Below are 18,078 nucleotides of genomic sequence, written 5' to 3'. Positions count from 1 at the left end.
TCGCTGCATTTGTTTTGATGAGAGAACACGGGACGCTTTTCTGTTTCACCAAGTGAACAGACGGAACGCAAAAAAAAAGATGTTAAACTGCTGGAAAGGAACTGGAACTGGAACCTTAAACAAGAGAGCCAGGGAGCGGTATATGGAGAAAATAATGATTATTAACGGTCTGGATCCATATGAAATCCCTACTGAAGAGCCATGTGTTTCAATAAATTTGTATAATAGTACAACATACAGTACATGTTTTGTATCCCTCTTACTTCTCTTTTCTTTTTTTTTTGACTGCTATATTATGTTGAAGAGGCTCCGAGGCGTGAGCAATATTTTTGTTTTCCTCGTGAGATTATTTTTTTCCTCTGCAGCTACAAATAAGAGTTAATATTTTTTCCTCAACAAACTAGTTTTATCTGAAGATTGGGGTTAATTGCACCGCAGAGAGCTGGCCAGCAACTGCGTTTAGCTGGCGAAGTGGGGAATAAAACCCGTGTTTTGATCCGACCCGGTCTGTGTGAGTGTTTGTGGTTTAAGGCTGTTTATGGTTCTGCGTTAAATCGACGCAGAGCCTACGGCGTAGGGTACGCGGCGACACGCACCGTAGGTTGCGCGTCGCCGCGTACCCTAGGTGGTGAAGGTGTTTGGTCACCCTAGGTGAAGGTGTTTGGTCGTTACAGCCGCGATCCAAGCGAGGCGACGACTCTTTCACTCTTTTACTTTGTCATATCAGATACTTGGCCTGCGTGGTTCTGCCTCCGAGCAGGAAACCGTTGAAAAGTTAAACCATTAGCGATCTTTTCCCCACGTCTGTTGTGTGGAGCTGCTGCAGCCACAACACAGCAACGGGTTACCAGCTTCTGCGGAGCTGCGCTCCAAGTCCCGCCCATTTTCGTCTCGACTGCGAATCGGGAAGGAGGGGGAAGTGACGTATGCCGTAAAGCAGTGAAAGTCGTAAAGATTTGTAGTTTTTTAGTGTGGAAGGGTTCCTACCATGCTCCTCAAAGTTACATAGTGCCAGTGAAGGCGATACAGACCCCTCAGACCATGACAGAGGTGTCATTAAACCTGTTGGAAGTTGATGTACCATCACAATGACTCTGGAAATATGATATTAAGGTGGAAAAGTTACGTAGTGTCGCTTTAAAAGGTGAAACTTATATATTACATAGTCTCATTACACGCAAAGCAAGATGTGTTAAACCTTTATTTGTTATCATTTTGATGATTGAATTGTTTATTGATTTCATAATATAGAGATTTTTTCATTTGGGGTTTTCATAAACTGTGAGTCATAATTGAATGAATGAATGAATGAATGAATGAATGAATGAATGAATGAATGAATGAATGAATGAATGAATGAATGAATGAATGAATGAATGAAAACTTTATTTCGAACATGCTAAAAAAAGTAGTAGTAATAGTGTGAAATAATATATTTGTTTCACCTTTAGTTGAATTTACTAAGAATGAATTTTTGCAATATATTCAAATTTTCCGACCTTCACCTGTATATTATGACATCAATAAATAATATATGGCATTATATATGTCCGTATTGCTTCAATACGGAATGCAACTTTTAATTCCCAATTACGTAACAACTCCGTATTTTAAGGGACGGGTGGCAACCCTGCTTTAAATACCAGTAACTGCTTACGTTTATCAATTCGTTTCTTTTTCACGAGTATCCCCAATATGATCAATTACACTGAGGACAGCATATTTTCTTTGTTCGAAGTCGTATGTGAGATTAAACAAAAAAAAAACAACAATTGGTGCATTTTAACTCATATTTTGATGAAATGTACATTGTGTGAAATTATTAATGATATTTAAATCTCACTTTACTTATTTGACCCCTTATCTAACCCAGCTAACCCAGCCCACCTGACATGGACTGACACCAATCCCCCAACCCCTCCTACACACACTCGTACACACAACCAAGTGCAATCATTGCCCCAGATAGTATTTATCTCTCGCCCTGCACTACATGTACAGTTAAGTGATTTTATTTATTTATTATTCTTGTTGTTTCTGTGTGTGTTGATTCTTGCTGGGTGTTATGCTGTCATGTGGAGCTGCTAAACAGATTTTCACAGCGATGTTGGAAATAATGTTTATAGTGACAATAAAGGATTCTATTCTATTCTATTCTATTCTATTCTATTCTATTCTATTCTATTCTATTGAATCACTTATCTGAAGATGCTTTTGCCAGTGACAGCCTGGAAAAGAAAAATGGAAATGTTGAGTCAGCCTGTTGCAATTGTTTAATTTTGTCCCACTTTCAAAAGGACAACTAATTAGTTAAAATCCCTGTTTCCAATTACAAAGTATAAAGCATTTCTAAAAGTATAAAATAATAATTATTATATAATTGGTGATGGTAGCTTTAATATTAGAATAAGTAGAAAATAGTATTTTGAAGTACTGAGTCGTTTGAGATAATAATGTTACTTGTAGATTCACAATATTAAAAGTTGAACCCAATACCTACCTTTTTTTCTCTGTCATCCTCACTCTTCATATATTTATTATATAAAGCACCTTGAATTGCCTTGTTGCTGAAATGTGCAATACAAATAAACTTGCCTTGCCTATAACTGGTAATTAGCTGCTTCTACATGGCTTATAAGGGTTTTGCCGTGAACACTGCAAATACAGACCCTCTAAAAATAACCCTGATACTCCTAAATCTAGTTAAAATTGTCACATCTTAAGCAATATTATCTTTGCCAACAGGGTAAGAACATTTTCATGACTAGAATTCTTAAAACTATCAAAACAGTCAAAAGGCGTTTTTATTATAAAGTAATAATATACAGTATCAATGAAAACTTCCCAAGTGGGTTGTACCCAGGTTACGTGTCAACAAACCCCTCCGACGACCCGCCACCCCGCATTAGTCCGTTTACATCAGACCTGACCCACGGATAAGACTGCCCTGGAGGCGAATTATTCGCGGGGCAGCTCGACACACTACCCTGCGTCGTTCAATGTAAAAGGGGCACACAACAAATAATGCGTTAAACGCAGGGTATTCGCCAATGTAAGAGGGGTTTAATGTAGTCAAACAAGGCTTTTTTTAACTTTCAGTTTTTGCAGTGTACTGGCTCCCAAATTGTGGGATTACACATTAGACAGGCTTCTTTTTATTTTTTTTTAACCAACTTGGTTAGGCTTGATAACTTACAAGTTCATGTTTTTAGTACCCATAGTCAGATGCAGTGAACAAAAAATAATATTTTAATAGCATTGTGCACACTTTTTATCAAGGCAAACCAAGCTGATTTAATTCAGAAAACACTAAAAACAGCAACAACTGATGAAAGTTCTGAACATAGGAATTAAAATACAATGAGAAAAAAAAAATACATATAAAATAAGTAAAAGTACATCAAACAAATACAAGCAGTGAACGTACAAAGCACACTTTTTTTGCCTGTGTGCGATGAGCGTGTGTAAGGCTCCACAGTATTTCATAAACTATAAATGACCTTTGATTGACCATTTGGGACGTGTCATATCAAATACATTCAAGTAGTAGAAAGAAAAATATACTGTGATTGTATACAAAAAATGTGGGTGCATCTAGTGTATAACCCTTAAACTTAAGGCCTCTAATCAGATGCTGTATGTTTACAAAAAAACCTCTCAAAAAAACTTTTTTTTTTTTGAAAATCTAATTTGTCAAATTACACTGTAACCCTCAAAAAATGCATTTAACGAGAAATGGGTGCTTTGCTACAGTGGTTTGTGTGCAAATAATAAAACTGAGATATGATGTTTCAGGTGAGATATTGAGTCGGTTGTGTTAAATTCTCTTCTTTTTTCATCTCTGAATCCTTGAAAACATTGCTTTGCAAACAAAAGTGCTGTTGTCATCTGCTGGCAGTGGGAAAAATAACCAGACTGGTGTGTTAGTTTTGATGTCGTGTGCTAGTGCTCATTCCCAGTCAGACAAACATGGGACCATGCTTGGTTCCTGCCAGATGGCCATACTTGGTTCTTGCACAGCCGATGACATAATGAGCGCAGCACAGCCTGTTTTAAAAGACACTACCCACCGCCATGCACTTTCACCGAATACTTTATCGGATCTTATCTAGGTTTAATTTATTTATTGGACTGACAGAAATGACGTAATTTTCCTCCCATATCGACCAATAATTCATGGGTCAGATAGATATTGTCCATCCCTAAATGTAATTCAAAGCTCTTTATAAACTTCCAAACGAATTCAGGCATAATTTTTTAGTACATGTAATAAATGATAACATGCCACTAAAACAAAGGTCAGTCATATCCCAGATACAAAACATACTCAGAATATGATCCATGTAAACTATCACATATAATCACAAACATTCATTTCTGGAAAAAGGAACATGTCAAATATAACAACACTAAAGTACGTGAGTAATCGTATTTTCTTTTCCCATGATTCACATTAAACCTCGGCTCGGTGGGCCACAGGCTAACGCAAATGAAAAGAGAAGTAAATTATATTATTTCTCAATTTCTGAGGTTGGTAGTAATGCTAAGATTCAAAATACCGACTTCAAAATGTACAATTTAACAGAAGAACAATGTGTAGCCAGTAAAAAGCGACTGGTTTATACCGACTTAAAATGGAGATATATTAACATCTCAGGGGTATAAAGTTCTGTGCTGCATGAAATCTTTTGATGTCTTATAAAAGAAGGCGGCATAACTTGGCTTGAACGGCAGCAACACCTTCAACTGCTCCTCTTTGATGTAAATCTGTGAGATTTGTGCCCGACAGACTCCTGCATGACTCCTCTCTCTTACAAACAACTCACATACCACCAGTGCTTAAAGGTACAGTCTGCACCGAGCTTCCTGGATGAGGAAAGAGCTTGTCCGTCTTGCCTCTGACTTTATCTTTATCTCCAGAATGCTTCATGCCCACTTTCTCAATGTGTGCATGCCTGCAGATGGCTGTTTTAGAGAAATAAAACCTTTGCTTTAGTAACCTTTGTCATAGCAACGTGTGTGGCTTCAGCAGTTGAAAATACAGAATTTTTAGCCAAATTAATCACATAAACTGCACTTGGACAGTAGAAGGCCAAAGAAACATGCTTACAGTGGCTGAATAAACGAGGTTGAGCTCAACCATCAAATATCCACCCCCCTCACCCCCTCAGAGCTAACAGTTGGTCGAAGGAAATTTTGCTGCATTGACTTCAAGGAAGTGCTTTCATTACCTATGGATCATCAGACCTTCACAACGTTCAGGGCGGGTCGTTTCTCTCTACAGAGCTGCTTCATATCAGACTATATTTGTAGGATGTCTGGTGTGACCACCTCTTTTGGACGTCATTACACAACATCTCAGTGTGGTTTCAACATCTGGGTTGCGTCCGAAATCGCATACTTCCACCTTAATGAGTATGCAAAATGAGTATGCGAGATTTTTTAGTGCGTCTGAAACATTAGAATGTACTAAATAGTGTGCTCTATCCGGAGAATTTTTTGAGTGTGGATTGATGGACACTAGCCAAGCAGAAACTTCCCACAATGCAATGCAGCGGCGTTTGGTTGCTAAGTGATACGTATATGTCATAAGTATAATATTAAGTATAATAATATTATTACATAACATTAATATTATAATATTCGTATATAATAATATTATATAATGTCATCTTGTTTCGGCCAGAATAAACGGGAAATAGTGAAGAGGTGTGCTGCTACTGTGACACGTCACTTCCTCCCTACGACAGGAAGTGACGTGTGCGCTCTTAATAGTACGTCCAAATTAATGCACACTACGGATATTTATGGGATTTCGGACGCACCCCTGGTCTCTGACTAGACCACTCCAAAATAATGTTCTACTCCTGAAGCCATTCAGTGGTAGATTTACTTCAGTGCTTAGGGTCATTGTCCTGCTGTATAACCTATCTTCTAGTTAGCTTCAGCTGTCATACAGCCCCTCTAAAAACAGAAACGTGTACATTCATTTTCTCTTTGATGATGGCAAATGGTCCAGACCCTGAGGCTGCCGGTTCTTCACTGCTGAGATGATATGTTGAGGTCTGAGCTCTTTTTGCATCATAGAAGTTTGTCAGTTCCAGTGATGTATTCAAGTTTTTAGCTGTTATTAGTGGCTTCTGTAATGCGTTAAGGATTGTGTGTTTTGCCTTTGGAGTCATTATGGAAGCTACTTCGGAAGAGTGGTGACATTACTATACCTCCATTTATAGAGTTTGTGTGGACTGCCCTCCCCGGCCTTATATAGATCAATTACTCTTGATCATATGCCCTCAATGATCTCATTTTTGCAAGGCATGGTTCATGTCAGCAGATACTTAAAACTGCACACTGTGATCATTCATTACTGTCTGATGAAGGTCAGATCAGATTTTATGGGGAAATTATTTAGAAAAACATGCTTTTCATTGTGTGCATTGTGAGACTTTTGTCTTCTCCGTGGCCTTCTACTCTTTAACAGTTTAAATAATACATTCTTTGGTATCATTATACAGTAAATACATTTGGTTTTTATTGTTCATTCATTTTAATTTTATTATTGTATGAAAAAACTTATTTACAGAAGTCTCAGAAATTCATGTTTTGAATATCATCAACCTCTTAAAATAATGGCCAAAGTCATTTTTCTCAAGTTTTTCAAAAAGGCAAAAACCACTGAATCAAATATATTTGCCAAAGTTTTAAATGTTTCATGAAGCAATTGAGCAAATATTATGACTTAGGCCAAGGCTGATGATATGAAACATCTGTCATTATGGGGTAAGAGTTTAGATTTTAAAATAAATACATATTAAATATCAAAAAGACACTAAAAATTGCAGCCTGAGTTGATTAATTTAGAGGAGCAAAAGGTCAAAACAGGATTCAAAAATATAGCTTTTAGTGAAAAATGGAGGAACTGCAGAAGGAAAACAAGTTGATGGAGGAATAGAGACAAATCAATGAGAAGAACATGCAACAGCAGAGCGAGAGGAGAGAATTAGATATCGATGGAAACTAACTCCTTCTTTTCTCCTCCAAACCTTTCCTCGTGCTTGGTGGCTTCAGTGATTAGCCCTGCAGCCTCACCGACATCTGAGTGGGGGGTTTTAAGTGTTCTCCTCATGTTAGCGCGGCCTTTCCCTGGGAGGCTCCGGTTTCCTTCCACAACCCAAAAAACACCAGTAATTGAACAATTGAACAATGTAAATTGCTCCCAAATAGCACAAATAGAAAGTTGCAAAGGAATGAATTAAAATTCTCTGACAACTTGGAAAAAGAAAATCCCCTTTTTCCATTACATTTAAATTACCTTCAACTGATGAAAAAATAGCAGCCAGTTCCAAAAGATTTAGTGAAGATTGTCCATCAGCCAATAAAACTCGTCATCCCTTGAGTTTCTGCATTATTTACAAATTAAATGAAATATAAAATCAAACAAAGCCTGGGTGTCTCATTAAGCAGCTGCTCCTGGAGCCCAAACTTCAGATAAACGGAAATCAGTGGATGGAAAATAAAACATTGAAGCCCTGTGACTTATTGTTATATGATAGAATCAGTGTTGTGAAATAAAAGAATTGATACATTTCAGTGAAAAAGCTTCTACTTCAGGACGAGCCAAGTAAGATCCTCGTGATCTGCCAGGAAGCCGATATTAATGATTTTTATTCAAAATAATGCTCTTGTAAAATAGATTTTCAGATCTCATCATAAACTAAGATCTAACCATGTTTCTTTTCAGAAAGACATGTAACACCTTAGCGATTGAGTGGTTAATATATGTTTTATACAAAAATAGAATACAGTATACCATTTAAAATACCAATGAACCCAAGCAAACACTACAACGACGCGTTGCTGAAACTACATCATTTGTTCAAAGAACGAGCAAAACCTGGAGGGATGGTGGTATACACTCCTCTTTTGAGAAAAAAATGTTATCAAGATGTACATATCCTCCTGCACAGCCAGTTAACTACTAAATTACTTAACCATAAAGCATTACAGAGGCTTCAACATTTTAATGCGACTGGTCCCAAACCAGCAGCTAATGAAACTGCTGAACTGCTTGACTGACTTGTCTGACTCCTTTTTGCAATCTCAAGGTGATGCGGTATAAGTATCATTAGGACTATTAAGTGTTCAGTTTAAACAGTGGCAGCATGTGTGGAAAATAGACTTAATGTGTGGATCTGTTTGAATTTGTAGCAAGAAAAATGAAAGTAAAAGCTGCAGGGATGTCAGCTTGTTTATGGAAACATTCATTGCGAATATCAGCAACTCAGGAGCCAAAAAAAGAAAAAGAGGAAGAAAAGCTTTTTATGATTTTGCCACTATTTGGTATGTACTGTATTTAGGATACTAAATATAAAGTCATCAAATAGTTTGAGAAGCAGACATAATCTGGAGTTTCATCAATAATATGTATCAATAACACATAAAAGATCTATTTTGTATTCCATCACTTAAGAAACTTCTTACACGTTTCTGTAATTCACAGCAAAACCTATTTACGTATTAGCATCTTTGACCTATGGTCCAGCATTGTAAAACCTCTGCTACACTGTCATCCATAATCCTCACACAAGTGGAACAAACAGAAACAAAACGACAGATTTAAAGCCCTTAAACTTATATTTCTATTGGGAACAAAGACATTTAAGCATCCTGGTTTGTTATGGCGTATGTCATTAGTCCGATTAGAGACAACACACGCTCGGCGTGTTGTGTAATGTTTTCAGGCAATTGTTCGAGGCTAAATATAGATTATTAATCTGCATATCGGGAACTTGTTTGGTGACCCAGACCAGTTGCGGCGGGTCACATGAGAAAAACAAACTGCTTCCACTGGAGTTGAAAGCACACTTGCACTTCGACATATCCGAGGTACAACATCCAGTTTTCAACCATAACAACAGAAGAGGCAGTGATTGTTATTTAATATAGGGTACTGTCTTGTAGGAAATGGGCTCCGACAGAGCTCCAGGGACTCTCTGAGGCTGCAGTCAGTTAGCTGAGAGCCCAGGGTTGCCGTGGAGCTCATTCAGAGCTTCAGGCCTTATTTTAGCCCTGGAACAATTTGTATCAAATGTCATTTTGGTAGCGGCATCAGAAACGAGGATGGTTGGACATGCAGATTTGTGAGTGTATATAAGTTAACCCTAGCCATGCTAAAGGAGGTAGCTTGTGGTGACTGAGGTTAAAGGGCCGCATGTCCCAATCAGTTGCTGACCTTGCTTGTTCTGCCCATTCTTGGATTAATCAGGGTCGGGTGGAGCTCTGCCAGTCATCCAGACGCCCAAAAATAGGGTTTCAAACCGGTTCTTCAGAAAACCTATGAGTGACATCACAGTGGGTTTGTTCAGTTCTTTCTTCTCGTTGGACATCCGTTCCTCATATCTACCTGATTATTGTAGTCAATGTTGTGGAGGATGGAGCTTTTTCCAGCGGGTCACCAGTCCATCACAAGATACAAACAACCAGTTTTAAATCACTCTAGCGTGCATGTTTTTAGACCTGGGAGGAAAAGAAAACCTGGAGAAGCCAGCTGTGAAGTGACAATGCCAACCACTGAACCACCATATTACCCACATATGTAGCCTCTGAATTAACAACATGAAAAATCTTATCTAGTGATAAATTAAAGCAAGCAATAACTTGAAAAAAAAAAAAAGGAAAATAAGCATGAATTTATCACCCTCAAGATAAACAGACAATAACCAAACAGCAGCGCTTAAATGACTTCAGCAGTGAATTTCTCCCAGATGTGGAGAAAACAAAAACACTACAGTTTAGGCCCAGCTGTGTGTACAAGACTGTGGATGATCAACTTAATGAAAAGCCATCCAGGTTTAATATATATATATATATATATATATATATATATATATATATATATATATATATATATATATATATATACATATCCATACTTGGACTGAGTAAGAGACAACTCCTGCAGTGTGAGGATGAGAGGATGAGTGGTAAAACCAGGTGAGGCCAAGAACAGAATAAACAGATCTCAGTTTCCTTCCCAGTACAAGTCAGAGTCACATGGAGACAGACTTATTTCTATACCGTTGAGACACTATGATCACACACGTACATTTGCTAATAAAATACACACTTGGTGCCACACTGGATGCCAGGAGTGACTGGTGGGCGTTGCAGGTTGAAGTGCTTCGCAATATCTGCAGACAGCGTTTAAGACTGTGACTTGCACAGCTTGCTCACATGTTGCATAATTTCTGCACAGATTTCAGTCGGTGTTTGAACCCGGCTGTTTACGTTGCTACAGTTACAGCGGAGACACCGTTGCTGGCCGTTCCCAGCCCTGGAAGCGGGAGACACACCTTCCTTTGATTCCAGCGGTGAAGGTGCTGCAACCAGGATGTTTTTACAAGTACTGCTCTTTCCAGCAGGCTGCACTTCAGCGAGAAGCGTTGAGAAGTTACGAAATATGACATGCATACACACACGCATTGTCTGATTTCAGTCCTTTGATCCACAGAGGATTTGGTCGGTGCTTGTGTTAATAAATCCCACTTGTTTAGAGAAATCAATCTTATTCTAAACTGAATAGCATTACATAATCTGTGCACTTCTTTGTGCAAGGGTTGTCACAAGGCTATCAACAGTAAAATGCATAATGTATCACAAAAGATCCCAATAACATTCTTTAAGTTTCACTTAAAGTGATGCACAGACCAACAACCTTTGCGGTAACAGTGTTGTGAATATTTATGTAAGCAAGATGCCACTTTTCAATATCCATATAAAAACAATGAAGAAGTTTGCAATGCTTGATTTGAACTCTCTTGAAATTAAATTGTATTAGTGTTTGTAAAAGAATGACTTGAATTATTAAACTTTAGGTTCAAAAATATAGTGTTTTAGGACTCTATAAAGATTATTTCAATCTGAATGACAGAAAGCCCTTCTGTGCTAAAATAAATACTTCAGGCTTTTTGCAACCAGCTTCACTATGCTCTCCTAGTGATTGTTTCTCACTGTTTGAACCGTGACTTCTGTCTTCCTGACAATCTGTTCAGCTATTTAAACACCCTGTGCAGATTTGAAAACAGACCTTTGAAACTCTGAAAAGCTGCTGTTTTTGAAGAAAAGCACAACACAATTATACATGCCCTAATTCTCCACCAGCTCAACTCTCAATCTGCCGTCAGTCGATCTGCTTTGTCCCTGCGTTACTTAACTTAATCAACTTCCCCTAAAATGATTTAAGTATCTGGAACAACATCTGCTCTTGTCCCATGTGATACTGACCGTGGGCAAAGTGTGTGGGACGGCACGGAGGCCGAGTCAGCTTTCAGCCAGCTTTTTATCATTTGTTGTTGTTGTGTGATAGCACCACAACATGGCAACAGCTGGGCTGCGTTCAGCCGCACCGAGCAGCCTCCACTGGTGTGACAGGATTATGTGATAGAAACATGCTGTGCTCATGCGTATCCAAATATTAAATAACACCACCGTCCCGTGTTTGAGGGGCTGAGCTGAGCACTGTTGTCATGCTGCCATGGAGACGGTAACCATGCGCAGGGTAATGTTTACAGAATGTTTAGTGTATCACAAAGCAGACACACAGGGTGACTGGACCAATGAATCAAAAGTTTATGCGTGTTTGCGTGTATGTGCTGACATTTGCACGACTGAGTACATTTTTAACTGGCAGCCTTCACTTAGGATTTTGTGTGTGCGCTGCATCGTGCGTCTGTTCTCCAAACTGAAGCCAGTAACTCATATTGTGAAAGGATGAATTTCAACGTGGAACGCAGCACTGCCGTAACATTGTTTCCTTGTCTCAAACTACAATTAACAAACTATATAGTGGCATTTCTGAATGTGATTTAAAAAGCTTAACCCTTATTATTACCTTGTGCATATGTTGGAAGTTGTTTCCTAATTCACTCCAGATTTCTTTTTTATAATTAAAGCACGGTGGTGTTTTAGGGTTGCATACTGTAGCATAGCTTTGCATTGCATAATCACTCTGCAAAATGATTTCCCTTTAAGATTTCAAAATACCAGCAACCGTCTGCAAATAATCAGAACATTTTACAGATACACAAGACAAATTGCACACTGAAACCTGTATGTGGATTTAAAATGTTCTAAAACTAAGTTTTCTAAAATAAACACAGACAAATGATCAAGATTTTTTTCCCCTCATTTCAGCTCTTATTGTGTTTAACTGCGTTGGAGAGATGAGTGCACATGAATATACCAGAAGTGATCTGCAGCAGACGATGTCTGCATATGAACTGTGAAGCTCCAGAGCAGAGAAACAACCTCTATTAGTAAATAAGCCTCGTTCATTGGTTAAAGCAGCACAAAGGACTTTGTTTCATGCTAAAATATAAGTTTCAATGTCATTTAAAGGAAGAATTGCTTAGTTTTAGGATGCACTGTGCAGCTCCCGCAGTCACCTGTGCAGGTTGTTTCTTGCTACGACCATATGGCTTTATGGCTTCATGTCCTAGTGCAATAGTGATGAAACAGGTTCACAGAGTTGGAGTGGACATCATGGCAGAGCCAGGTAAGGGACTCGTAAAAGTAACGATGGCTCTGAGACCAGGAGAAGGTGGCAGAGCACAGACCAAACAAGGGTAAATATTGAACTTTGTCATGAAGAAAGCAGCTTAACCTCCATAGGAGAATACGTGAGCAAAAGATTGCTGAGCTGAAATTTGAAATACTGCTTCACTTCTTAATTGTGACACTTTTTTCTTGTTCATTGAAATTGATAATATCTCGTACAAGTACATCAGATTTGCTTTATTTTATTAAAACCAGGAGCTGCCGATTCACCCTTGGGAGAATGACATTTTAGATTCAGCTTACTGCTGCCCTCACAGAGGTCACAACCTCATACATTTCTGCCACTACCTTCAGTTTTCCAAACCAAGTGGCAAAGAGGCAGCAGATAAGGATGATAATAAAGGCAGATACAGGTCAAATAAATACATTTAAAAAATAACAAAAAGGTAGGCTACTTGTTAACGTTGACGATGCTTTGTTTTCACTTAAAGTATTACGTTTTACTTAACATCTCTTTCAAAATGAAACAGGTAAATGTGTGCATGCCTGAATGGTGTTTATCCGTCTTTATACACCCACAATAAAACAAAGTGTTAGATATTAGCCTGTCCAGCCATGCCCATTAACTTTGAAAATTCTTGCTCATGAAACGGATCTGGGACACAGCTGCTTTTAAATTTGCGGGCTTGTTATTCTGCAGAACTGCTAATAACACCAAGTTGTTTGTTGCAAAACTGACAAGTCATTCACTGGCGTTGGTTGGTCTGGTCATCACGCCACACGCTTCGGTTCTCTGATTGGTTGCATGGCTATCATGTTGCATCCACTGGTACTGCCCTCTGGAAGACAAAGCTGAATCCACAGGAACCAGATGAAGTCTTTGTATCAAAGACGAAAACGGTTAGAATGGCTGGGCAGGCTATTAAATATTAACCATTGCGCTGATGCATAGTAGCAACACTGACTATCTGCAAAGCCATAAATATAAAAGATCCCATAAATGTAAAAGATGTGTTTTTATTTAGTTAGTCAGAGTGTGTTGATCTTAGTCTTAGCCTAGTCTCTTTGGTCAACACATCTGTATATCATCATTTCTTATTCATCACTGCTCCGGTGTTGGTTGGGACAGCAGTGAAGTTTAAGCTTCCTTAAGTAAAGGTAAATAAACTCATAAAAATAGATTAAATTAAGAAGAACAATGTGCAAATATAATCTCAAGACATGTTGAAATGTATGCAAACGTTTGTTCAACCTCAGAATCCTCCTTCAGTTCATGTTTGGTAATGGTGTGGATCAGTTGTGTTAAACCTGCGGTTCAGAGTTTGCAACTTATTTGCACATTCTGTCCATGTTGCATCATGTATAAGATAAGAGCTGAGTGTAACATGAACATGCAAGGAGTCAGTGCTTTGAGATGCTGGATGTCGTTGATTGTAATTACACAGTCGTTGACTTTAATTAGGAGTGGTGTTGTCACCAACCTCACCAACCTCTGTAATTGGCTGTGGACAGACAACCAGACTCCCCTTTCACACTGAACTGGAGAGCCATTTTAATAGCAGCCTGTCAGGGAGGCTGGCTTATGAAACATTACGCTCTGAGCTGCATGACGGTGCACGGAAGATGACCAGTGCTTACAGCACACACAGAGAGAAATCCTGCTTGGGGATTTTTCATTCTCACTTCTGTAACCACACTTCCATTGGCGCAGAGACAAAAAAGACATTTCTTGTGCGAAATAAGATATTTTATGTAAACGTTCAGGTCAAATGACAGCGGAGAGCATGACCGCACTCGGTGGAAGGGATACCTCTTGAGAACTATATCAAAATGCCATGTTTGAACTCCGGGAGCATTGATGTTTGATAGAGGAAGTTTTATTAGAAACCACATAGAAAAACTAATGTAAAAATATTATTTCTGCCTGGATATTCAGGGAAAATCTTTATTTAGGATATGGTTAGTCAAGTGTAAAAGCTGATGAACTATCCAGATGTATTTAAAGCTGAAACAACTCACAATATACTAATAAATTGTAATAGTATATATATATAAAGCCTATAATGGTTTCAAGTTGTGCAAAGGGCTTAACTGTTGACCAAAAGTTCATTAAAAAATGTTGTTAACAGGATAACGTTCCTACAGTTCAAAGTATTTTCTATTTACTCTAGTTTCAGGGGATTTCATTAAAACAAATAATGGCCCAGAAGCTTTATTACAGTGCCTGTTTTAAATGTACACTAAATAACTGTGACACATTTAGTGACTCAGTAACAACACATAAGGTTTGTCTTGAGGATGGAACTCAAATGGCTTCTAGGTTGTGATTTTCTGAATAAAAGAATATATATGGACCAAAAACAGCCTACCCCCATAAAAATAAACATCAAATAAATGATTTGGAAAACATGACCAACGTGAGGTTCTTTCTTGACTCTGCAAAGAGATGAAAAACAAGGAAACCTGTAATCTGAGTTGTAATGAACATGCCACGCTCTAGGAGGTTCTACTGGTCCTGTCATTGTGGATAGACTTCTGTTTCTTCTGATCTTGTGCTTTTCTGTAATAAGTTTGGAGTTTTTCTGGTGAAGCCACCGGTCTTAGTTTAGTTTAATTTAATCTGCCTGATTTCCTGTTTTACTTTTAAGTATTTTCATTTGTGTTGTTGACTTGTTTGTGTACCCTTTGAGTACCTGCAACCAGAGGTGTATAATCCAGGTGCCATAAATTAAAAACCCAGTCCAGCAGTTGTTCCAACCAAGCACTAAACCAGCTCCTCTGCAGGTAGATGGTAGGTCATTAGTGAAAACCCCTGTTCTAAGGCCCTGTCCCAATACTACCACTACCCCTAGTTTTCATCCCTACCCCTAAATTCTGCGCGTTCCCGTGAGGGTAGTGGTGTCCCAATTCCTCTTTTCACCTAGGGGTAGTGAAGAAAACTAGTGTAGTGACTATGAATCTGTCCCTACGGATCGAGTGTTTTCCAATGCACACTAGTTGATCTAGGGCTGAATCAAAAAAAAAAACAAAACATAGCAGACATTTCTTATTTTTTAGTGAATAAAATCAATATTTTGAGTTAGTTTCTGCATAAAAATGTGTTTTGATTACATTTCTAGCGAGAAATATATATTTTACTTTCATAATATTCACTCAGTGAATGTACATAATCACTCGTTTGCCCGTTGTTGCGAAGATCACGCCAGAATAAAGGCTGATTTATAGTTCTGCGTTACACCTACGCCGTAGGCTCTGCGTCGATTTAACGCGGACCCATAAATCAGCTCCGGAGCCGGCAGGCAGGAATCTCGAAATTTTCGGAGCAAATTTCTTGACAGGCGTAGCTACAACTGTTAGATTTCATCTATTAAACCAACATTTATCTTCCTAAATGATTTATTTCAGCCAGCGGTAATTCTCAACAGAGCAGAGGCGCAGGGCGATCACGTCTGTACTCCGGCTGCTGCTGCTCCGAGCCAGCGGCTCTTATCATCTCTGAAAACATCAGATAAAATTTCTTAACAGGCGTTATTTGGATAAACTGAGCCCAGGTTGGGGATCTTAACGGTTACTTTTACGCCTGAAAAAATATTAAAACTTAATAAAGTGGCATATTAACAGCGCTACAGCTGAAATTAAAACAGCTTTTGGCTCAGCTTCCTGATTTTAGTGGTGGTGCTGAAAGTAGGGGTAGTGGGAGTATTGGGACAGGCCCCTGGGAAGATTTCAAGTGCCCTAAAATCTGTGGCTTTTTTTTAGGGGTAGTGGTAGTGAGGGAGGGTTAGTGGAAGAAAGTAGGGGGTGTTTTGGGATTGGGCCTAAATGTACAGGCTGATCCAGAAACATGGCAGGGTTTTTACTTTATGGCACCTGGATTATTCACCTCTGCCTGCAACCCTAACATCTCACTTCATGAGAGTCCTGGAGAGAATTTTATTGGTCCACATGAAAAAGCAAAGCCCCTTCCAGGACCCACTGCATTTTGGTTACTGTCATGGGGTTGGAGTTAAATATGTCGTTATACACCTGCTTCAGCAAACCCACAGTCATCTGAACAAAGCAGGCAGCATTTTGAGGATCATATTCTTTAATTTCTTTAGTGCATTGAAAACCATCCAACCTGCATTAAGAAACTCCAGAAGACACAGATGGAAGCCTCCGCAATCACCTGGATTAGTGACGACCTGACAAAAAGGCCACACTTTGTGAGACTGAATGGTTGTGTCTGATATGGTGGTCAGCAGCACAGGAGCACCACAGGGGACTGTACTCTCACCACTCCCCTCCGTGCTGTACAGCTCAGACAACCAGCACAGGTCCTGTCATCTGCAGAAGTACTCAGATGACAGGCAGTTATAGCTTGTGGACAAGCCAGAGCCTCTTCTTCACAACACTGATTCTGCAACAAAGTCTTCAGTCAGAGCTGCTGCAGCACAGAACACCACAGGAGATCCTACCTGCCCATAGCAATACATCTCTATGACTCTTTGAACAGGCTTAAATCATAAAAAACTACTGCAATAATTTATTTCTCTTCAGGGAATAATAAGTATTTTTGAAGTCAATTCAATTTAGATTGTTCCCATCTGTGTCCCATCAGCCCCGCTGAGTATAACATTCTGTCTTCCCTGATAGTATGTTGTCTTCATACACTTTTCCTGTGTTCAGCCGTTAGTCTTTCTTGTAGTTGCCAGCTGTGGCAGTTATTGGTTTAAAATAAAGTGATTTATTCTTAAATTCCCCTGTATCTCGATCTACTGCCTTTGGGTCCCACATCGGCAGATAAGACACATGTAGAAAAGTGTCAGGATGCTTTTAATTTCTTTATTCTTCAATTCTGGTCTAAGGTCATTGACATTTTGGAAGCTATTTTGAATATTCGTGCTCAATGTCCTGTTGTGTGTTTATTGGGGAGTGCAGTGTTGTGTTGTTAACTTTTTTTTAAATTTTATTTATTGTCCCTGTCTTCATTTTGAAAAATAAAAATTATAAATAATAGAAAAAAATGTCTTTCTTCTTCTTTTTTTGGAACCATTTAAATACCTTTGTTAGTTTTTGGCTTAAATATAGTCATTATCATTTGTGATTTACAAGTTTTATTTAGATATATTAGAATTTTGTGTACATTTTATCTTAAAAACAACATATTATTTGCAGTTTTGCCTTTTGGCTGAATACCCAGTCAGAGCAAAGGACATGAAAAAGATTTGCATTGATTTACCTTAAATTTACCTTTGCTGTTGTTTGCTTTGGTGTTTAACTTAAATTATGGCGACTTGCTTCAATACCCTGACGCAATTGTGTCGACACAATGATTCACACACACGGCCGCCCACACACACACACACACACACACACACACACACACACACACACACACACACACACACACACACACACACACACACACACACACACACACACACACACACACACACACACACACACACACACACACACACACACACACACACACACAGAAGGTTCAAACAGTCAACCGTAACCAGGTTTGGACGGATACCA

This window comes from Cololabis saira, chromosome 17, assembly GCF_033807715.1.
Source record: "Cololabis saira isolate AMF1-May2022 chromosome 17, fColSai1.1, whole genome shotgun sequence".
Lineage (NCBI taxonomy): Eukaryota > Metazoa > Chordata > Actinopteri > Beloniformes > Belonidae > Cololabis > Cololabis saira.
This window is presented reverse-complemented; position numbering follows the sequence as displayed.